The sequence below is a fragment of the Oncorhynchus keta genome, chromosome 16 (assembly GCF_023373465.1).
Source record: "Oncorhynchus keta strain PuntledgeMale-10-30-2019 chromosome 16, Oket_V2, whole genome shotgun sequence".
Classification (NCBI taxonomy): Eukaryota; Metazoa; Chordata; class Actinopteri; order Salmoniformes; family Salmonidae; genus Oncorhynchus; species Oncorhynchus keta.
Window position 1 is genome coordinate 17,375,274 of NC_068436.1, and position 23,804 is coordinate 17,399,077.

The window sequence follows — 23,804 nt, forward strand, 5'->3', positions numbered from 1 at the left end:
GTTTAGATATCTTGCAGACCACCTAAACAGAGTCTGTGACAACAATTCAATTTTCCACATGTAACTTGCATTGCAGTGCTGAGCAAACATTTAACTGCATGCCCTCAGAACTGGGAAAGTGGCATTACAACACCCTTTCAACCATGGCTCAACCTTTACAAGCAGATTCAACACTTCTACTGTGTATTTACAATAGGTGATTGGTTAATGCTTCGCTATCAAAAGTGGCAGAATTTATCATGCAGGATGAGCAAAGTCAATGGAGGGAAGTAACACCCAATATGTACTCAGGGTTCTGCACACACCTCCAGCCAGGTATAAAACAAGCAGTATAGAAGGTGATCATTACATGCATGTTAAGGCAAAGTTAACAGGGTACTACAAACTATCAACCAATCAGGTAAGGGAACTCTGAATGTTTAATTTTTGATAATATGGAAGACATTTTCATCAAGCGAAAGAGCACAGATGTGTGCAAAAAATACAGTTAAACTTGATGTGCAGCGTGATTTCATGTTTTGTTTTCTTCAACTATGTGTAGAATGAGGAGGCTATTATTTAACCAGAGATCAGTGTACTGAGCCATGAATGCAATGCACACAATGCAATGGGTATTTTGGATAATATGCACATTGAATAAGCATATTACTCCTGTCTATGGTTCATTTGCTCACTGCCATTTGCTTGTTCAAAATGTCCCGGAACATGCTGTGTGTATGCAATAACTGTGGCTTTGCAAGTTTGTTATTCAAGCAAGAATACCCTCAAAACAGTTTTTGTTATTAAAATGGATCAATAGATATCATGCTAGTCTTAATATTTGCAGAAATATTTGCACTGCCTACATTGAATGAACTGTTGTTTGCTGTGCAGTCTCAGTGTGTGCAGATCATAGTGTTTTTCAGAGTCAAAATGCCAAAATACAAGGTGACTGTGCACACACACAACATCGCAAATGGCACCACGATGAACAACATCTTCATCAAGCTGATTGGCGAAAAGGAGAGAGTAAGCGCACGTGGCTCACTAGCTTGAAGGGACTCTTCTATCAAGACACAGTAAGTCAGTGCTCCTATCAGTACTAAGATATATTTCTCTTTAAATCTAGAATCCTTAATTGAAACAATAAGAAAGAGGCACCCCGCCTCTGTTTTGGTAAAAGCTGAGGGATGGGCTTGTAGAAATGTCACCATTCTCAAACTCATAGAAGAATGTGTACTTTTAACCATGTTTTGTGGCTATAGCTTAGTGTTTGTTCACATTTACATTGCTTACAATCATTGGGTTCTGATTGGGTACGACAGCTGAACTAAGCAATTATAAATTATATTCTTCAAGAATCTATGGGTATATATAATTAAAAATTATAAAAATGGATGTAGCAACAAATGATTCTAGCTTCAATAAGACTTACCATTTACATTTTTTAAAATACTGTACTCAAAACACACCCAAACGCACCCAATATGTTCATACACATATAGTGTATATGACATGAAGACTTTGTTGCCTGTATGTTGAACCCTTAAGTAATAATACTGGTAGTCCAGGATTAGTTATATTTGCCTTTGTTACTTGCTTTCTCACACAGTCCAGATTCTGCTCTCTCTCATCTTCTCTCTCTGCCCTTCCCTTTCTCTCTCTCTCTCACTCACTCCTCCCTCCCTCCATCTCATTCTCTCATTCCTCCATCTATCTCTCACTTCCTCCATCTCTCTCTCTCTCACCTGCTCTCTCTGCAGGGGTCTCGTGAATTCGACGTGGTGTGCCCCTTTTCACTCGGCACGCTGGTGCTGATAGAGCTGGACAAACAGCCCCTCCCACTCTTCCCCCTGGATGCCTGGTTCCCATCCAAGGTTGTCGTGACGACGCCAGAGAGAGGCACATGCCAGTTCCCCATCTACTGTTGGATTCTGGACAACGAGGTGCACCTGTTCAGAGAGGGCACAGGTCAGCACGGTGTGACGTTATGAAACAACATCACATGCAGACATGTTAGAATGAGTAATGCTGGGGGAAAAAGTGGATACTTGCAGCCATTGTAGGGGGGGGGGGGCATTTTCTTTGTGTGTGCATGATGTCACTAAGTTTTAAAAGCTACTTTGCCTCTTAGGGCCACCGTACATACAGTAATACATGCAACACTGGTTCTGAAGGATTAGTGCAATAATATATGTGATTAATTTGATTTATTATTATTTATTTTTTCAGCTAAAAGGCTCTGTGATGAAACTAATCATCTTGCCAGGTACAGCAGGGAACTGGAGATGAAGACGAGAACTGAGCTGTACTGGTAGGTGCTGTGGTCTTTCGTCCTAGCTGCCCAGTCTGTCCATTATATCTGACCAACCTCCATATATTTCCTGCTCCTCCTCTTTCTCCTGCTCCTCCTGCTCCTCCTCCTACTCAGCTGGGATACCTACAAGGATGGTTTCCCCGGCAGCATGAAGGCAGACAACCCTCTGGATCTTCCCAGCGAGATCCAATTCTCGTTCACCAAGGCCACCCAGTTCCTCTTCACCGCCGCCACCGGGTGAGTTCCTCACCTAAGCCAAATGTATACCCGACTTGAGTACACAACACGAGAATGCAATGTGCTACTCATAATGGCTTCCCTATGTGGTTATGTGGTAAGTTACAGAATGAGGAATTGGCGTGCTCAACTCAAAAGTCTGTAGTAACAAAAAGTTGTTGGGTGCCGGGTTCAAAAGGCATGCACTGGGGGGGGGGGAACCCCCAAAACCCTTATTCATTAAAATATTCTTTACATTTTAATGTATTTTTAGGGACTAGAAGTTGTGAAAAATAGCAGAATAATGTATGTGAATAATGAATGTAAATTATAATTGTGAAAAAAGATATGACAATGTTTCATCATTTATAACTATGTGTGAATGTGTGAATTTTTCTCCAAAAGCTGATGAAGTATGTCGCCCAAATGGGTCTGATTGCTCTGCCCTCTCCTGCTGATAATTACATTAAAACTTAAGAATAGTTCAGTGCGGATTTGAGCTTTTTTCCTTTGTCCAGTACGTGGTGAGTTTAACATTTTGGGTTGCACACACTTGCATATTTTTGCAACTATGCAGGACAGCCATTTTTGTGTAGCTAATTGCGCTGTGTACGTCGGGCATAATTCATCCTCTAAGGACAGTTCAAACAGCACTTCCTGCAGAAGATCATTAATACTCTTCTAAAGTATTCCATTCATTTATATTGTTGAGTTGTACATTTGCTCTGCGAAACTCTATTGGCTCAGCTTGACATAGTTCCTTTTCTTCCATTCTGTAGGATCACTGAGCTGAAACTGAAGGGGTATTCTGACAGCAAGAAGAGCTGGAAAAACATTGATGAAATCAGCAATGTCTGCCTCAATAGAACTGTCATCTCAGGTGAGTGCATTTCATAGGTGCTTTTGCAATATTAACTCCAGGGGCCTGTTTATTAGGTGGTAAACGTTTTGAAACAAAGAGAAAGGGGGCAGTAATACTACTTGAATTTTTCAAATAACAATATACATACAGTACCTGTCAAAAGATTGGACACACCTACCCATTCAAGTTTTTTTCTTCATTTTCACTATTTTCTACATTTTAGAATAATAGTGAAGACATTAAAACTATGTAATAACACATATGGAATCATGTAGTAACCAAAAAGTGTTAAACAAATATTTTAAATTTGAGATTCTTCAAAGTCGCCACCATTTGGCTTGATGACAGCTTTGCACACTCTTAGCATTCTCTCGACCAGCTTCAAACTTTTGACTGGTATTCTACATACTGAAAACGACCCTGGTTTACTAGGCATCATCTGGAAGAAAACAGACTGAAACAGGGAGGGAATACCTGTCAATAAGAAACTATTGATTTTATTTTCTGTTGCAAAAGGTTTTGTTATGGTGTGCACTAATTAATACGACCCAGAATTTCCTCCTTCCAGACTACGCACAGGAGCACTGGAAGGAAGACGAGTTTTTCGGGTACCAGTATCTGAACGGCTGCAACCCCATGTTGATCCGTCGCTGCTCGGAGTTGCCGGCAAATTTCCCCGTCACAGGAGACATGGTCAAGCCCTCTCTTCGTGGATCGTCCAGCCTCCTAAGGGAATTGCAGGTACTGTACAGTATGTCAAAATGGGACTCTTTGTTAAAAGTTGCCTAAATTATTGCAGTACCACTTCTACCAAGGGTGGCGCTGGATTAGGGGCAGTCCTCTTGGACCAAGGTGAATATCTTAGATATTCACAATTATCAATGGAAGTCAATAGAGATCCCTTTGTTGGATGTCTAGACGTCCACTTTCTTGGACCATCAGAACCATGTACCAGATTCCTTTTGGACCTACAGATGACATTTGTGGAGGTCCATCCAGTATGTTTATCAATAGCTAGGTTTCCATCCAATTGGCGATAGATTTTCATGCAAATATTCTCAATTCCGCATAAAAACAATATGCACATTTCCCCACGATAGATGTTTCCATCAAATTGACCTGTTGCGGATATAAGTCTGTGTGATGACATAGTGCACATAAAAATAACCTTTGTGGTTAAATTCCCATGTACCCAAACATAAAAATAACCTTTGTGGTTAAATTCCCATGTACCCAAACATAAAAATAACCTTTGTGGTTAAATTGCCATGTACCCAAACATAAAAATAACCTTTGTGGTTAAATTCCCATGTACCCAAACATAAAAATAACCTTTGTGGTTAAATTCCCATGTACCAAAACATACAAATAACCTTTGTGGTTAAATTCCCATGTACCCAAACATAAAAATAACCTTTGTGGTTAAAGTCCCATGTACCCAAACATAAAAATAACCTTTGTGGTTAAATTCCCATGTACCCAAACATAAAAATAACCTTTGTGGTTACATTTTCATGTACCCAAACATAAAAATAACCTTTGTGGTTAAAATTCCCATGTACCAAAACATAAAAATAACCTTTGTGGTAAAATTCCCATGTACCCAAACATAAAAATAACCTTTGTGGTTAAATTCCCATGTACCCAAACATACAAATAATCTTTGTGGTTAAATTCCCATGTACCCAAACATAAAAATAACCCTTGTGGTTAAATTCCCATGTACCCAAACATAAAAATAACCTTTATGGTTCCCATGTACCCAAACATAAAAATAACCTTTGTGGTTAAATTTCCATGTACCCAAACATAAAAATAACCTTTGTGGTTAAATTCCCATGTACCCAAACATAAAAATAACCTTTGTGGTTAAATTCCCATGTACCCAAACATAAAAATAACCGTTGTGGTTAAATTCCCATGTACCCAAACATAAAAATAACCTTTGTGGTTAAATTCCCATGTACCCAAACACAAAAATAACCTTTGTGGTTAAATTCCCATGTACCCAAAAATAACCTTTGTGGTTAAATTCCCATGTACCCAAACATAAAAATAACCTTTGTGGTTAAAGTCCCATGTACCCAAACATAAAAATAACCTTTGTGGTTAAATTCCCATGTACCCAAACATAAAAATAACCTTTGTGGTTAAATTCCCATGTACCCAAACATAAAAATAACCTTTGTGGTTAAATTCCCATGTACCCAAACATAAAAATAACCTTTATGGTTCCCATGTACCCAAACATAAAATAACCTTTGTGGTTCCCATGTACCCAAACATAAAAATAACCTTTGTGGTTCCCATGTACCCAAACATAAAAAATAACCTTTATGGTTCCCATGTACCCAAACATAAAAATAACCTTTATGGTTCCCATGTACCCAAACATAAAAATAACCTTCATGGTTCCCATGTACCCAAACATAAAAATAACCTTTATGGTTCCCATATACCCAAACATAAAAATAACCTTTATGGTTCCCATGTACCCAAACATAAAACATTTAAACATGTAAATGGCATTTCCATCGCATTTTCAACTCTGATAGCTTTGTCACAATTACTTTTCTGTTATATAGCGAATGTGCCCACTCTGGTCTTGGCTCGTGCACTCTAGCCAACAGCTGGCAGATACAGTGCAGGTATAGCCTACATGATGACATTATTACATGGACAAAAAATATTATTTTTATTTATCAATGGCAGTCAAGCATCTGACATCATGTCACCAGAATATGACCCTAGATATGTATTGGAAAGGAGCATCAAGTTCATCACTGTGCACTTTCACCACCCTGTGAAGTTCATCATAACTTATTTCATCTAATAAACTGCATGTTTTCCTGAGTCGTAGTGAGAGGACCACAAAACATGTCATGTGACTCCAAGTTTACTTAGATATGATGGTTATTATATCCATTTTTGCACATAAAAGTGCCATTCCACCACCATTTCTCACATAAAACATTTTACAGACACAAAAATATCCCACCTTGTCTAGCATATTTTGTTTTGTTGACATGCTGAAAGTTCACAGACAAACGTTCTGTTTCCTTCAGGTCTGTCGTGACATTTTCTATCTGACATGTACTTCAAAAATGTTGGATGAAACCTGGTCACTGAAAAAATGAAAAACATCCCAGTATTACTTTCTTTTCTGTTTTTGTGGGGGGTGGTAACCCTAAAATCCAAGAAAGTAATCGCAAAAATAACTTTATTGGATGTTTTTGGGGATAATCCTAGTAAAACACAGAGCTACAATATCTGTCCCATTCCAAAATACCAAGAAAGTGGACTGTAATCCTAACCTGTTGCATTGTAACTGTTGGATTTATTCTCCCATGTCATCAATCCCAAACAGAGCGGCAACATATTCCTGCTTGACTACAAGAACCTGGATGGATTAAAGGCAAACGTGATCCATACGAAAAAAAACAGTACATGGCGGCTCCTCTGGTTCTGCTCTACAGAACCCCTGATGACAAGCTGGTTCCCATCGCCATCCAGGTAAGGTTGCCCTAACTAACTTTGAAGTAAAGAATACAATCACGGAGACCATTACAAGTGAGAGAGTCTGTAAACCCATCATGTTTCAATCTCCTTTAGAGCCCACTTACCCGTGGAGGCTGGTGGAGATAGAAATGGAGAGTACGGGCTCATTACTACCGCTCCCTTCTTTACGTTCCAAACATTACAACTAGCCCGTCCTCCCCATGTTTCCTCCACCAGCCTCCACTGTATCTGACAGCGCCCAAAGAAAATATGTTTGATATTGTCTTCAAATGCTTTGAATTAATGCATTACACACTTAGAACATATGGTTCATCAAAGGTCCTTTGGGAAGGGTGATGGTTTTATGTGAAACCTTTGAGTCCTTCAATGCTTCTTTGGAGTTCAGGGAAGGGTTCTTTCCTCTTTTTTGGTCATTCAAATGTGTGGGGGGGGGGGGCAGATCATAATTATTTTGGGTTGTGGTTTGCTCAAGGCTCTTTTTGAGTGAGAGTGTCATTCCAGTTTATCTTTGTGTTATTGTGTCATTACATGTTAAATATGACTATAGCTAGTGAAAGTGTCTTGTGAAATGCGTAAGGGATAATCAACGACTATGTGTTCTCTGGAAAATAATTAATAATGAGGTGTGTTCCACAACGCGCTCGCAGAGTGGAACTAACCTTCCACAGAGTTACATTATTTTCCAGAGTACGCATAGAGCCCCTGTCACGCCCTGACCGTAGATTGCTTTGTATGTTTCTATTTTTACTTTGGTCAGGGTGTGATGTGGGTGGGTATTCTATGTTGTATGTCTAGGTGTTGTGTTTCTATGTTTAGGCCTGGTATGGTCCATTATTCGCTTGTTTTCTGTGTTCAGTGGACTAAATATGATGAACACTTACCACGCTGCATATTGGTCCGATATTTCTTACTCCTCCTCAGAAGAGGAAGACGACAACCGTTACAGCCCCGAGTTGATTATCCCTTTTATACCATGGCTATAATTTAGCACATTTACTGCTAGAAATATGTTCATTTTACAGGAGGGATAAATGAGTTCAACATCCACTGAAATAAATAGCAAGTTTACTAGATAGCGCCACTAGTTGCCTGGGTAACCAAAAATAGTTGCTAGTTTAGCCAAACAAACCATCAGTCCCAGCTTGCTATTATGAACTTTGAATTCAGCAATGCCACTAACATTAGCCTAAAGCCATGTGCGCATTGTTGAGCTTATAATATGAATAAAACCTTTTTTTAAACAAATGTATCAACATTTTAAACTAAACGGTCTGATCTGTTGCGTCAGCCTATTGCATTTTACATTTTTCATGTGCAGTGGTTGTATGCATTTTGAATCTGTAGAACCGTAGACATATTTTGTATCATCCCAGTGATGACGGGAAGCCCTTAATTATAAAGACATAACAAGTAGGCTCTTTGGTTGTAATTGTAATGTTGCAACATTTTATATACTATCAAGGGTGTCCAACCATCCTCCAGGAGAGGCTTAAAGGGGTAGTGTTGTATTTTGAGACTGATTGAATATGCGAAGAAGCCAATAGACAGAGTGTAGCCTCCATGTTTGTCTGATTCTCTATGGTTAAAAAAAATCTAGTAATGCATTTCATTTTGTAAAGTGGTTCCTTGCATCATACGATGATGTACAAATGGTGTTACAGACCATTTTTGTGTGTCTTGAGCTTTTGGTAAAAATGTTTCCTACTTGTCCTAAGGACAAGTGGCTAAAAAGTGAATGTCAAGCCCTAAACCAAAAAGAGTTGTAACGATAGCAGAACCCTTTTGGTGCTATGTAGAACCATTTTTTATAGTTATTTATAGAACTTTAGGAAAGGGTTCTTTATAGCACCATAAACGTTCCATTTATAACCTTAAGTTCATGGTTATTTACAGAACCTTCAAAAGGGTTCTATGTAGCACCAAAAAGGAATTTGCTATTGTTATTTGTATTTTTCCATTAAACAGGGATAATGTTGCTGGTAGCCATCTATGATGTACCTAACACTCTCTCTCTCCACAGCTGAAGCAGAAGCCTGCAAAAGACAACCCAATCTTCCTTCCTACTGACTCTGCGTATGACTGGCTCCTGGCCAAGATCTTTGTGAGGAGCGCTGACTTTCAAGAGCACCAGCTCAACGTCCACCTGCTGCGCACTCACCTCCTGGCTGAGGTGTTCGCTGTAGCACTGCTGCGCAACATGCCCATGGTGCACCCCCTCTACAAGGTACATAACACAGCACAGCATAGCATAACATAGCATAAACCCAGGAGGTTGGTGGCACCCTAATTGGGGAGGACGGGCTCGTGGTAATGGCTGGAGTGGAATGTTATCAAACACATGGCTTCCATTCACTCCATTCCAGCCATTATTATGAGCTGTCCTCCCCTCAGCAGCCTCCACTGAGCATAACATAGCATTGCATAACATAATATAGCATAGCATAGCATAATATAGCATAACATATCATAGCATAACATAGCATAACATAATATAGCATAGCATAACATAATATAATATAGCTTAGCATAACATAGCATTGAATAGCATAACATCATATAGCATACAACAAGATAATATATCATAGCATAACAGAATATAGCATAGCATAACATAATATAGCATAGCATAATATAAAAAAGCATAACATAATATAGCATAGCATGTCCAGTTGAAAAGTATAGTGCTCCAAGGATCACATGCACCGAATATAACAGCTGTAGACCATACCGTGAAATGCTTACTTATCAACAATGCAGTTTTAAGTAAATAGAGTTAAGAAAATATTGACTAAATCAACTAAAGTACAAAAAAATAACACAATAAAATAACAATAACGAGGCTATATACAGGTGGTTCCGGTACCGAGTCAATGTGCGGGAATACACGTTACTCGCGGTAATTGAGGAATTTGTACATGTTGGCAGTGGTAAAGTGAGGGGTGAGGTCAATATAAATAGTGGCCATTTATTTGATTGTTCAGCAATCTTATTGCTTGTGGGTAGAAGCTGTTAATGAGCACTTTGGACCTAGACTTGGCGCTCCAGTACCGCTTGCCGTGCGGTAGCAGAGAGAGCAGTCTATGACTTGGGTGACTCGAGTCTTTGACAAATTTTGGGGCCTTCCTCTGGCACTGCCTAGTATAGAAGTCCTGGATGGCAGGAAGCTTAGCCCCAGTGATGCACTGGCCCATATACACTACCCTCTGTAGCGCCTTATAGTCGGATGCCGAGCAGTTGCCATACCAGGCGGTGATGCAACTGGTCAGGATGCTCTTAATGGTGCAGCTGTAGAACCTTTTGATGATCTGAGGACCCATGGCAAATCTCTTCGGTCTCCTGTGGGGGAATAGGCATTGTCGTGCCCTCTTCCCGACTGTCTTGGTGTGTTTGGACGATGACAGAGGATAATGACACATGAAAGGATAATACATTTCTTTCTAATGTGGTCCTCCAGACAGTCTTTACTAATGCCAGTTTCTCTCTTGAGATTGTTCTCATCCATCCTTCTCTCCACCCTGGTTTACTGCTTTAGCTTCTGATTCCACACACCCGCTACACCCTCCAGATCAACCTCTTGGCCCGGGCATTTCTAATAGCTGATGAAGGAGTTTTCCCTCAGGTAGGCTACTGAGTGGACTGTTTCCATAGAAGTGTGTGGTGTCCATATTAGGAATCACACATCCATGGAAGTTGTGTCAGAGTCAGCATACATGCGGTTGTATGTCTTGTAGTGAAGCTACAGTACCCCCATGTATGGTCATTTGGCCCTCCTGGTCAACATACTTGCTGGTAGGTTCACTATCTCTCATAGAACCAGTGTAATATTGCAGCTTAGATAAAGTACATTATAATGTTACAGAATTATGTAATCAAGTAACTTTAAGTGGCGTTGTAGTTTGCTGCTTCGGGCGGAGAGGCGATGAATGAGATCCTGAGGAGATCTGTGGCCTCATTGACCTACAGCTCCCTCTGTATGCCGGAAGACATCACTGCACGAGGTCTGGAATCAGTCCCCAACAACTACTACAGGGATGATGGACTCAAGCTGTGGGACATCATCCACAGGTAGGCTACGACAGAGCAGTAGAGCAGACCTACATGGTGGTAGTACAGTATCATCCGCTGGTAGAATCTACAGTGAAAGCATAGCTCTTACATAGATTTGATATCTTCTTCCTTCGTTCTTCCGTTGTCGCCTTCCGTATAGGTTTGTAGAGGCAGTGATTCGTTTCTATTACAAGAGTGATTCAGAGGTCCGGGAAGACCAGGAAGTACAGAACTGGATCAAGGATATCTTTGACCATGGCTTCCTGGCCCAAGAATGCACAGGTGACGATGTACAGGGTAATATGGGGGTGTGTTGTAATGACGTATGGTGAAATGTCTTGTTTTTGCCAATATGTTTTTTGGTTTCTGGTCCATAACTTCCCCGGCATAACTCACAACTTCCATGGACGTGACTGTCCTATAGTAACAGTCCACCCAGCTCCACTGGCATAACTCCATTCGTCACACACCTCTCTCCGTTCTTATCTTTCTGTCCAGGAATCCCTCAGTCTTTCTCTACTGTGCCAGAGGTCGTCAAGTTCGTCACCATGGTGATCTTTACCTGCTCAGGCCAGCATTCTGCTGTCAACTCTGGACAGGTGGGTGTTGCGTAGCCCATACTTCTTTTCAGGTGTGTTATAAATCTAAATCTAAGCACTACTGACGTTTTCTGCCTCCTCTACCATTTAGGAAGATACGTATTTGTAAAAATGTTGCAAGGTTTTGTCTGTAATTCCTTGCCACTATCATATCATTTCAGAATACCACCATATTGGATGTCAGTAATAATCAGTCATTTTTCTTCATGTTACAGTATGACTATGGTGGCTGGATGCCCAACACCCCCATCTCCCTGCAACAGCCACCTCCCACCACTAAGGGGCAGTCTACTGAGAGCACCATGCTGAAGACCTTCCCAGATGTTGGCACAACAGCACAGGGCATGTCCACTATGTGGCTCCTTAGCAAGCAATCCACTGACTTTGTGAGTCTGCCATCTTTCATGAATTATTATCAATATCATCTAGGCCCAAAATACTATAATTAGCTACAAAATATCCTATTTACGTTGTTGTATCTATGGCATCATTAGACTGAAGACTTATTTATCAAATAACTCTCTGTAATTATTAATACGCGATTAAACTGATTAATCATGTAACTGTAATTAACTAGGAAGTCGGGGCACCAAGGAAAATATTTAGATTACAAAGTTATAATTTTCCTCATAAAACTTTTCAGATATTTTAATATCTGATCAATTAGTCTTCTTAATTAATGAACTATTTACTTTACCTCACATTCGTCTCATTCCAAACATCGTACATTGTTGGTTATCTGCATGAACCCAGTCTTCACTATGAGTCATCCATACCTCAATTGAATTAAATCATTTATTTACTAACTAAGTAATTCACAGAAATGCATAAACAAACAGTAGATAGTTACAAGGATATGATAACGGAGTTTCCCTAGTGGGATAAACCGGCATCGCAGCTTGGTGTACAAAAGGAAAGTGGGGGTCGACTGAGATAAGACAACACACAGTTGATAATTATAACAATTGAAATGCTAATCCTTTGCACATGAACGCTCACTCATTCAGGAACAATTGCAATCAATATATATATTTACGCTCAGTGTGTCATCTGGGTCTCTGTTGAAAAGTTTGTTTCTGTTGGAGAGTCTGTCCGCCCTCTCTGTCATGTTTAGAATGGATCGTTCAGAGTGACATTCATTCATGTTTGATTTGATTTGATTTGTTGTTATGGATAGATGTTTCGGCGGTCGTCGGTCTTCGCGTTCAATGATACCGAATTCCTAGCTGCAGACTAGTAATTAATATCAAAGACTTGTTCTTATTCTGTCGGTATCGATAGTCTAAGAGTTTAACCACGTGGGATGGTTAAAAGATTCAGCAGTGTGGTCTCAAACCTTGGCCCTCTCGTTATCGAGGTAAGCTGGTCTGCAACCTTTGTCCTCTCGTAAATGAGAGAAACATGGTCTGTTGAGAAATTATCAAGGTGGGGCTTTTATTCGGGAGAGCAGAAAAAAGCTGTCTCATGACGCCAGGTCCTAACTGTGCTCATGGGCGGTCCTCTGATTTAGTTAAACTCAAAAGGAAAGTGGAGTTTCCTTCATTAAACAGTCCAAAAGCACATTACATAATTTTACAAACAGTATCATCCTCACTCATTCATCTTATACAACAATTAGATGTAAACCTCATATCTGAGGTTATTATATAAAGGTTATTATATAAACAGCTTTATGGTAATAGCCCTTTATGGTATCGTCTCCCATGAGTTTCACAAAATTGTACCAAAAGGACCAGTTCGTAGCTGGATTCTTCGCCGATCTTTTATACCATCTCCAGGACATAAATGTTCGGACCTCAAGTTCTGTGAGGAGGAAGAAATTCCTTTGTTCTCTTCTATGAAAACTTTACTCTCTCACTATACTGTGGCCATGAGGAGATAATCTCCTCCAGGAATTTACGACCTCTCTCTGACCACAGCAGCCTCGGTGTAGAAGACAGGGGGGTAGGGGGATGGTGCATAGAACAGGTCTGGTGCAGAGGGAGGGGTGCTCGCTGTACCCAAAGAGGGCAACATCATGACAACATGTGCTTTTTAATGTTAATGATTTAGTAACTAGCAATATTTTGCTAACTTCAATTATTCTCCATATGCAGGTGACCCTTGGCCAGTACCCAGAGGAGCACTTCAACGAGATACCACCCTGCAGGATGATTCAGAAATTCCAGACGGATCTGAAGGTCTTCAGCGAGACCGTCAAGGCCAGGAACTCTGGACTACCAGTGCCATACACCTACATGGACCCTGCTTTGGTGGAGAACAGTGTGGCCATTTAGATAAGCCATAGTCCTAGACCAGGGTCCAGTTCATTAGGCACTAATTGGAAGAAAACTGAGGAACTACCTGGACTTTACCAGTTAGGTTTATTTTTGTTGTACTTTTTGCAGCTTTTAAAAATGTTTTCCATTGAGTGCCATGATGAACATGACCCAATGATTCTGGAGGCATGCGCTAGTAAACATGCTTCAATCTATACATTTTTTATTGAGCATGATCATTTTTGGGGCTTCAATAAACTAATGTCCCACTTCAATCAGATAAAGGGAAATTGCACTGTGGGTTCAGTCAGAATGTTATCGCTGTATCAGAAGTGTTAACTGTGTTAAACCAACACACACCGCCACATGGTGTCTCTCACAGACTAAGAACACTTGTTGATGTTATTATTACATTTGTACGTGTTAATGGATGTTAAGAAATACAGGGTATTTTTTACAGATTCATTTCTGGTGCCATATAACTATGGACTACAGGGACTCCTGGTGAAAATGAGTTCTCCTGCTAAATGATGTGACACTGAAATGTTGATTAATAGTAAAGAAGTGTCAGAATAATATGAGAGAACAATAGGTGTGACTCTCATTTACAATTAAAAGCTAATCATTTTCTATCTCCAGTCTTCTTGTGATATTTGCCACATCTCATTTTAGTTGAAGCCCTGTCTACCTCATGTATGAATTAAAAATACATGTATAAAATGATAAAGGTCATCTCTAATTTCCTGCTTGTTTTAAGTCACCTTTATCATTCTGACCCGAACCAAACTGGTTCCAACAATGTAACCAGGCCATCTCAGTACAGGCTGGCTCAGTTCGTCCCAGTACACAGCAAAAGTGTTGGGTCCCTAACACCATGGGTGTTTCAAATTCTGACATAAATGACCACTTTGTTAGTACTGATGCTGTTACACTTACTCAGTGTTAGGGAATGACATGTAGTGTTACAGTATTTTTTAAATATTTTTTAAAACACTAGGGTGTTGTTTTAACACTGTAGGTTAAACCTATGACCCTGATTCACACAAAGAAAAATATGCCTTTCTTACAAGCTTCCTTTCCTACGCACTTCTCAGTAGTTGATATTCAGACATACCTTGTGCAGCTGCGTAAAGGGCTTTGCAGGCCTGGTTCCCTTGGGTTCTCAGAATAAAAAGTACATTTCAGTACATTTATTTTAAGCAATCTCTTTAAATACGGTGTACCTTTTAGGTAGAATTTTGTCAACAGACTCGATAGAAAATTTAGAGAGAACGGGTTCAGAATATTAGTGTTCAATGAAATAAAGCCATCTCCGTTTCAGCACCAATTGGTAGATCAAAACATACTCTGATCTTGTAGATTATTTAGGGTTAGGAAAATATTTATGAATCATAAAAAAAACAGGTTTGGAGAGCCTTTACGAAAGAAAGAAAATGCTGATTTGATTCATTCAGAAAATTGCCACAATCAGTTCTTCAACCCATGGTAATGTTGGAAAATGTTTGTACATAGAATGATAATAGGGAGAACAGTGTACAACAATAGGCTATACCTTCGTCTGTTGCCTGCACTAACCATTGTTACTAATGATACTCGGCAACAACCATGAGAGTCTTGTCGGCTCTTAACCAACCATGATATTATGTTTGTTTATTCGTGTTGTAAGGAACTTATTTTGTACATAATGTTGCTGCTACCGTCTCTTATGACCGAAAAGAGCTTATGGACATCAGAACTGGGATTTCTCACCTCAAATTGGACAAGCAGTTATTCTTCAATGAGTCGGACACGAGGCATATACTACAGGCCCCCGACCAGGCCCAGATCCCTGTGATTCGCTGGAAATGGAAATAGAAAGAGATCAGAAAGATCTCGGAAAGAGATCAGGATGCCTTGTGAGGATTAGGCGATGAGTGGCTAATCTGCCTTTGCCTTCCGTTCTGCTAGCCAACGTTCAATCGCTGGAAAATAAATTGGACGAACTGAAAGCACGTATATCCTACCAACGGGACATTAAAAACTGTAATATCTTATGTTTCACCGAGTAGTGGCTGAACGACGTCATTAAGAATATACAGATGGCGGGTTATAACTTCTATCGGCAGGACAGAACAGCAGCCTCTGGTAAAACACGAGCCGGGGGCCTATGCATATTTGTAAATAATAGCTGGTGCACAATATTTAAGGATGTCTCAAGGTTTTGCTCATCTGAGGTAGAGTATCTCATGATAAGCTGTAGACCACACTATCTACCAAGAGAGTTTTCATCTGTTTTTTTCGTAGCTGTCTACATACCACCACAGACTGAGGCTGGCACTAAAACTGCACTCGAAAAACGCTCATCCAGAGGCTGCGCTCCTAATGGCCGGGGACTTTAATGTAGGGAAACTTCAATCAGTTTTACCTAATTTCTATCAGCATGTTAAATGTGCAACCAGAGGGGAAAAAATGCTAGACCACCTTTACTCCACACACAGAGGTGCACATAGCACTCCCTCATCCCCCATTTGACAAATCTGACCATAACTCTATCCTCCTGATTCCTGCCTACCAGCAAAAATTAAAGCAGGAAGCACCAGTGACTCGGTCTATAAAAAAGTGGTCAGATGAGGCAGATGCTAAACTACAGGAATGTTTTGCTAGCACAGACTGGAATATGTTCCGGGATTCTTCCGATAGCATTAACGAGTACACCACATCAGTCACTGTTTTTATCAATACGTGCATCGAGGATGTCGTCCCCACAGTGACTGTATGTACATACCCCAACCAGAAGCCATGGATTACAGGCAACATTCACACTGATCTAAAGGGTAGAGCTGCCGCTTTCAATGCGCGGAACCCGGAAGCTTTTAAGAAATCTCGCTATGCCTTGCGACGAACCATTAAACAGGCAAAGAGTTAATCTAGGACTAAGATCAAATCGTACTACACCGGTTCCCGACGCTCATCGGATGTGGCAGGGCTTGCAAACTATTAGAGACTGCAAAGGGAAGCACAGCTTAGAGCTTGCCAGTGACACGAGCCTACCAGACGAGCAAAATAACTTCTATGCTCGCTTCGAGGCAAGTAACACCGAAACATGCATGTGAGCATCAGCTGTTCCATCAGCTCACCACAGCCAATGTGAGTAAGACCTTTTAACAGGTCAACATTCACAAGGCCGCTGGGCAATCGGATTACCAGGACGTGTACTCCGAGCATGCGCTGACCAACTGGCAAGTGTCTTCACTGACATTTTCAACCTCTCCCTGTCTGAGTCTATAATACCAACAGGTTTCGAACAGACCACCATAGTCCCTGTGCCCAAGAACATTTAGGTAACCTGCCTAAATGACTACCGACCCGTAGCACTCACATCTGTAGCCATGAAATGCTTTGAAAGGCTGGTCATGAATCACATAAACACCATTATCCCAGAAACCCTAGACCCACTCCAATTTGCATACTGCACCAACAGATCCACAGATGATGCATTCTCTTTTGCACTCCACACTGCCCTTTCCCACCTGGACAAAAGGAACACCTATGTGAGAATGCTATTCATTGACTACAGCTCAGCGTTCAACACCACAGTGCCCTCAAAGCTCATCAATATGCTAAGGACCCTCCCTCTGCAACTGGATTCTGGACTTCCTGACGGCAGCCCCCAGATGGTGAGGGTAGGTAACAACACATCCGCTACACTGATCCTCAACACGGGGGCCGCTCAGGGGTGCGTGCTCAGTCCCATCCTGTACTCCTTGTTCACTCATGACTGCACGGCCAGGCATGACTCCAACACCATCATTAAGTTTGCTGATGACACAACAGTCTGATCACTCCACCAACGTGATCAAGACAAAGGAGATGATTGTGGACTACAGGAAAAGGAGAACTGAGCACGCCCCCATTCTCATCAACGGGGCTGTAGTGGAGCAGGTTGAGAGCATCAAGTTCCATGGTGTCCACATCATCAACAAACTATCATGGTCCATGCACACCAAGACAGCCGTGAAGAGGGCACGACAAAACCAATTCCCCCTCAGGAGACTGAAAATATTTGGCATGGGTCCCCAGATCCTCAAAAGGTTCTACAGCTGCACCATTGAAAGCATTTGGACTGGTTGCATCACCACCTGGTATGGCAACTGCTCAGCATCTGACCGTAAGGCACTACAGAGGGTAGTGCGAACGGCCCAGTACATCACTGGGGCCAAGCTTCCTGCCATCCAGGACCTAAATACTAGGCAGTGTCAGAGGAAAGCCCATAAAATTGTCAGACTCCAGTCAAACTCTCCCTGTCTGAGTCTATACTCCAGTTCTCTCTGCTTTCACACGGCAAGCGGTACCGGAGCGCCAATTCTAGGTCCAAAAGGCTCCTCAACAGCTTCAACCCCCAAACCATAAGACTGCTGAACAATTAATAAAATGGCCACCGGGACAATTTACTTTGACCACCCCCCCCTTTTGTACACTGCTTCTACTTGTTGTTTGTTTGTTATCTATGACAAGTCACTTCGCCCCCACCTACATATTACCTCAACTAGCCTGTACCCCTGCACACTGACTCGGTACCGGTGCTCCCTGTATATAGCTTCCACACTGACTCGGTACCAGTGCCCCCTGTAGATAGCCTCCACACTGACTCGGTACTGGTGCCCCCTGTATATAGCCTCCACACTGACTCGGTACTGGTACCCCCTGTATATAGCCTCCACACTGACTCTGTACTGGTGCCCCCTGTATATAGCCTCCACACTGACTCGGTACCGGTGCTCCCTGTATATAGCCTCCACACTGACTCGGTACCGGTGCTCCCTGTATATAGCCTCCACACTGACTCGGTACTGGTACCCCCTGTATATAGCCTCCACACTGACTCGGTACCGGTGCCCCCTGTATATAGCCTCCACACTGACTCGGTACCGGTGCCCCCTGTATATAGCCTCATTACGGTTATTCTTATTGTGTTACTTTTTATTATTACTTTTTATTTTAGTCTACTTGGTAAATATTTTCTTAACTCTTCTTGAACTGCACTGTTGGTTAAGGGCTTGTAAGTGCTATTTTCACAGTAAAGTCTACACTTGTATTCGGCGCACGTGACAAAGTTTGATTTGAAATGCTTTTCTATTAAGAACAGTGTTTTGTACCGCTGATAGTGGCTGGCCCTGCACTTCATCATTCATAAATCACTATGGGCATCAATGAACCTGCCTCTCCAGACCAACCAGAGGATTGTCAAATGGGTTTTTGTTTTCCACAAGCAGCGTATATAAGATGGTGGAAGTGAAACACATTTGCTCCTCTGTTTTTCCTTGTAAACATCCTCTCATATGTTGCATACTGTTGGAAGGTGTCAGAATATCTCCCATGAAGTATACAAGCACCTTGTCTGCCCTCCATACCATGAAGGATGCATAGGATAAAGAGAGGAGAATAAACAAACTACTCCTCCGTGTAATGATTACTGTAGGTGCTAACTGTCAGTAGCTGAAAAGTCCAACACAGAGTTCCCTCACCAGTGTGGTGAAATCCTGCTGTGTGCCACTGGCATGATAAGCAGCATTCCCCTCAAGTCTTCTCATTATTCAGTAAATAGGTCTGGGCATGTCCTCAGTAAACACAGGACTGACTGTTCAGGTACCAAAAAAGTTGTGACCTCTTAACCCCAATGCTGACCTTCCTGACCTGCATGTCATACTTTCCCATTTCCAACAGAAAACAAAAACAAATCTTGTCATGCGCCTCTGATTGAAAAAATGCGTCCCACTAGCGAGGCAGTTCTTTGACAGTCGTAGACCGCATGATCTGAGACTTATGGTAGTCTCTATTTGACAGTTGCACAAGAAAGGTGAAGCCATCTGTGTTCATCTCAGTCTAAACAATCTCCTCTTCCCCATCTCTCTCTCTCATCATTCCTCATTGTGTGCACAACTTTAACAGGCCAGCCATGGTATATTCCTATTATGAAATCTCTGGAAAAGGGCCCAGACATTCTCAGATCCTGGATCTCCATCTGTAGGAGCCACTCACTCTGCCCCCCTCCTCCAATCTCACTGTGTTCTGGTGAAGCTACGCTGCTGAGATGGTGCCACTCACTCTGCCCCCCTCCTCCAATCTCACTGTGTTCTGATGAAGCTACGCTGCTGAGATGGAGCCACTCACTCTGCCCCCCTCCTCCAATCTCACTGTGTTCTGGTGAAGCTACGCTGCTGAGATGGAGCCACTCACTCTGCCCCCTCCTCCAATCTCACTGTGTTCTGGTGAAGCTACGCTGCTGAGATGGTGCCACTCACTCTGCCCCCCTCCTCCAATCTCACTGTGTTCTGGTGAAGCTACGCTGCTGAGATGGAGCCCCTCACTCTGCCCCCCTCCTCCAATCTCACTGTGTTTTGATGAAGCTACGCTGCTGAGATGGAGCCACTCACTCTGCCCCCCTCCTCCAATCTCACTGTGTTCTGGTGAAGCTATGCTGCTGAGATGGAGCCACTCACTCTGCCCCCCTCCTCCAATCTCACTGTGTTCTGGTGAAGCTACGCTGCTGAGATGGAGCCACTCACTCTGCCCCCCTCCTCCACTCTCACTGTGTTCTGGTGAAGCTACGCTGCTGAGATGGAGCCACTCACTCTGCCCCCCTCCTCCAATCTCACTGTGTTCTGGTGAAGCTACGCTGCTGAGATGGAGCCACTCACTCTGCCCCCCTCCTCCAATCTCACTGTGTTCTGGTGAAGCTACGCTGCTGAGATGGTGCCACTCACTCTGCCCCCCTCCTCCAATCTCACTGTGTTCTGATGAAGCTACGCTGCTGAGATGGAGCCACTCACTCTGCCCCCCTCCTCCAATCTCACTGTGTTCTGGTGAAGCTACGCTGCTGAGATGGAGCCACTCACTCTGCCCCCCTCCTCCAATCTCACTGTGTTCTGGTGAAGCTACGCTGCTGAGATGGAGCCACTCACTCTGCCCCCCTCCTCCAATCTCACTGTGTTCTGATGAAGCTACGCTGCTGAGATGGAGCCACTCACTCTGCCCCCCTCCTCCAATCTCACTGTGTTCTGGTGAAGCTACGCTGCTGAGATGGAGCCACTCACTCTGCCCCCCTCCTCCAATCTCACTGTGTTCTGATGAAGCTACGCTGCTGAGATGGAGCCACTCACTCTGCCCCCTCCTCCAATCTCACTGAGATGGCTTTCAGTCTCCACTGGATACAATGAGATTGTATTGTCAGACCAGGTTGACTCTATTTGCATCGACAAGCCATTTTAATAACAGAACACAATAGTGGCATTGAATAAAACATTCTCTTTAGTCTGAAACAATAGGGAGGTCCAAGTATTTTCTTAAGAGTGGGAGTGATTTGCAAAGGGCCCGTTGTTATGAGGGCGCAGCTTCCCTCTAAGAAAACGAACTAGAGCTGCAGTCCAAACAAGGCCAGCGGTGAGGGAGCAGAGCAATACCAGGCAGCTAGGGTTAAGTGTCGGCTCTGACCTGGCTGGCTCAGTCCCTGCATAGCCCTCAGTCAGCCTCTCCAGGACAAACAACCAGCACTTACACAGGGGTAACTAGGGCAGAGATGGTGCCACGATCACTGAGGAGGGAGCTCTATTGGGTTTCCTTTCTAACACAATGTAATTAGTTCTGGACTGGCTGGACCAACGCTGGTAAAGGTGCCGTGCTCTCCTGTTGGTCTGGCCTGAGTATAGCTCCAAACAGAAATCCCCAAAATGCGTGCTCCCTCATGGTTTTCCCCATCATTATATAACTGTAAACTCCTGGATGTCAGAGATTGGGGATAAAAGCCTAACTTTCCTGATGAGCACACCTTGGAAAAATTACAATTACTTGTTAGTTTTTCAAGAAACAAACCTGAAACCCTGTATAAAGACTGTTAACATCTAGTGGAAGCCATAGGAACTTTTGGGAGCTATTTTTTTGTATAGCCCATAGGCTTGCATCGATTCGGATGGATTTTCCTTGGGTTTTCGCCTGCCATATCAGTTTTGTTATACACACAGACATTATTTGAACAGTTTTAGAAACTTCCGTTTTAGAAACTTGTTTTCTATCCAATTCTACCAATTATATGCATATCCTAGCTTCTGGGCCTGAGTAACAGACAGTTTATTTTGGGCATGTCAGTCAGGCATAAATTCAGGATACCTCCACCTAGCCTTATTAAGAAATTTATATGAAAGGGTCTCAACCATCTGAACCATTTTTGGGGTCAAGTTTCAGGAGCTCCTTTAGCACTTCGGACTCAGTGACTACCTGCAGGGAGAAACTTTGTTGCGGGGCAGGGGAAAAAGAGGGAGAAGCATAGTTGCATTAGAAGGAGTGGGAGATGAGGAAATGTTGGATGGGCAAGGAGGCATGGCTGAGTCAAATAGGAATCCGGACTTAATGAAGTGGTGTTATAGGAATTAAATTACTATTTAATACCCAATTAAAATGAAACACTGTAAATTCATAAGAATTTGTAAGACTCTTATTTGTATAAAATGGACAGAGACCAGTCTTTAAAATCAACCAGCAGTGTTTATTCTAGAGAGTACTGCCCTTGATACATTTTACCACAGGTTATAAACTGAAAATGACGTCATTCGTTTTTGTACTAGCCCGTCTCATCTCCGCTCCAGTACAATGGCTGAATGGTTCTCAAGCTTCGTCTCTCCCTACTAAGATAATTTACAATCAGAGCCAAGGTCTGCCTGTGTAGATAAGCCTTCTAGCCAGTCTGGCTATAAGTTCATTAACTTCTACCAAGGAACAGACAGTCATTGTTCTAATTCTTGATTATATTTACACACATTATATTCAGTACTAGGATTATAAAGAAAATTCATACATATACAGTAATATAATAGTATTCTGATTAGTCAGTCCTGATTGAAATGTATACATAATTAGTCATTATTGATAAAAATTCCCTTAACAAGTGGTGATTAAAGAGCTCAGCCATATGCTTCTTGTCAGTAACCACTTCATCAACATTAAGGGACATGGGCAGCTGTGAGGAGGAGGTTTTATGCTCCAGGTCTTTAACTGTTTTCCAGAAGTTCTTGGGGTTAGACCCACAGAGAGAGAACTGCTCCTTATAGTAACTAACTTTGGCCTTTCTGGATAGCCTGAATGCTCTTATTTCTCATTTGCCTGAACGATAGCCAGTTAGCCTGAGTATGAGTGTGCCGAGCCTTTCGCCAAATGCAATTCTTGAGGTGGAGTAACTCTGCATGATCACGGTCGAACTAGGGGCTGTACCTGTTATCAAGCGTCTTCGACAGGGGGGTCAAACTGATTCTATACCATTTTAGAGGCCAGTTCATGAAGGAAGGCTTGCTCATTAAAGTTTTTTAGCAAGCGTCTATGACAAATCAGGACAGGTCGTATCACTGAGCAGCCATTACGAACACAGGCTGTAAAACAGTTATTTCTAAGGTCATTACAGAAAACACATGACTGATACCTATCAGGATTATTTGTGAGGATAACATTGAGGAGAGTCGCCTTTTCTGGGTGTTTGGAGTCATACCTTGTGGGATTGGTAATAATCTGAGAAATATTTAGGGAGTCCCATTGCTTTAGGACTTTAGGTCAGGTGGTTTAAGCATGTCCCAGTTTAGGTCAACTAGCAGGACACATTCAGACCTAGCGTAAGGGGCCAGGAGAGAGCATAGGGCAGGTAGGGTACATGCCGGTGCTGATGGAGGACGATAGCACCCAGCAACAGTCAACAAAGAGCTATTTGAAAGTTTAATGCTTAAAACCATCAAATCAAATAGTTTGGGGACAGACTTGGTGGACACAACCGAGCACTGAAGGTGATCCTTGGTAAAGATTGCCACTCCCCCAACTTTAGAAGGTCTGTCTTGCCGAAAAAGGTTATAACCAGAAATGTTAACATCCGTATTCAAAACACTCTTCCTTAACCACGTCTAAGTAATGACCAACACATCTGGATTGGAGCTGTAAACCCACACTTTCAATTGATCCATTTGAGGTAATAAGCTTCTAGTGTTAATGTGCAG

The 23,804-nt window shown here is 42.2% G+C and overlaps 1 protein-coding gene and 1 pseudogene across 1 annotated transcript in view; both read left to right on the top strand.

The window, feature by feature from the left end:
* LOC118375669 (hydroperoxide isomerase ALOXE3-like) overlaps positions 1–11,888 on the top strand; it is an 86,396-nt gene extending 74,508 nt beyond the window's left edge. The window contains exon 14 of the mRNA XM_052464870.1: positions 11,755–11,888. The gene's annotated coding sequence lies outside the window, so the exon portion shown is untranslated. The remainder of the gene's footprint in view (positions 1–11,754) is intronic.
* LOC118375668 (polyunsaturated fatty acid lipoxygenase ALOX15B-like) overlaps positions 1–14,492 on the top strand; it is a 26,233-nt pseudogene extending 11,741 nt beyond the window's left edge.
* The last annotated feature ends 9,312 nt before the right edge of the window (positions 14,493–23,804 follow it).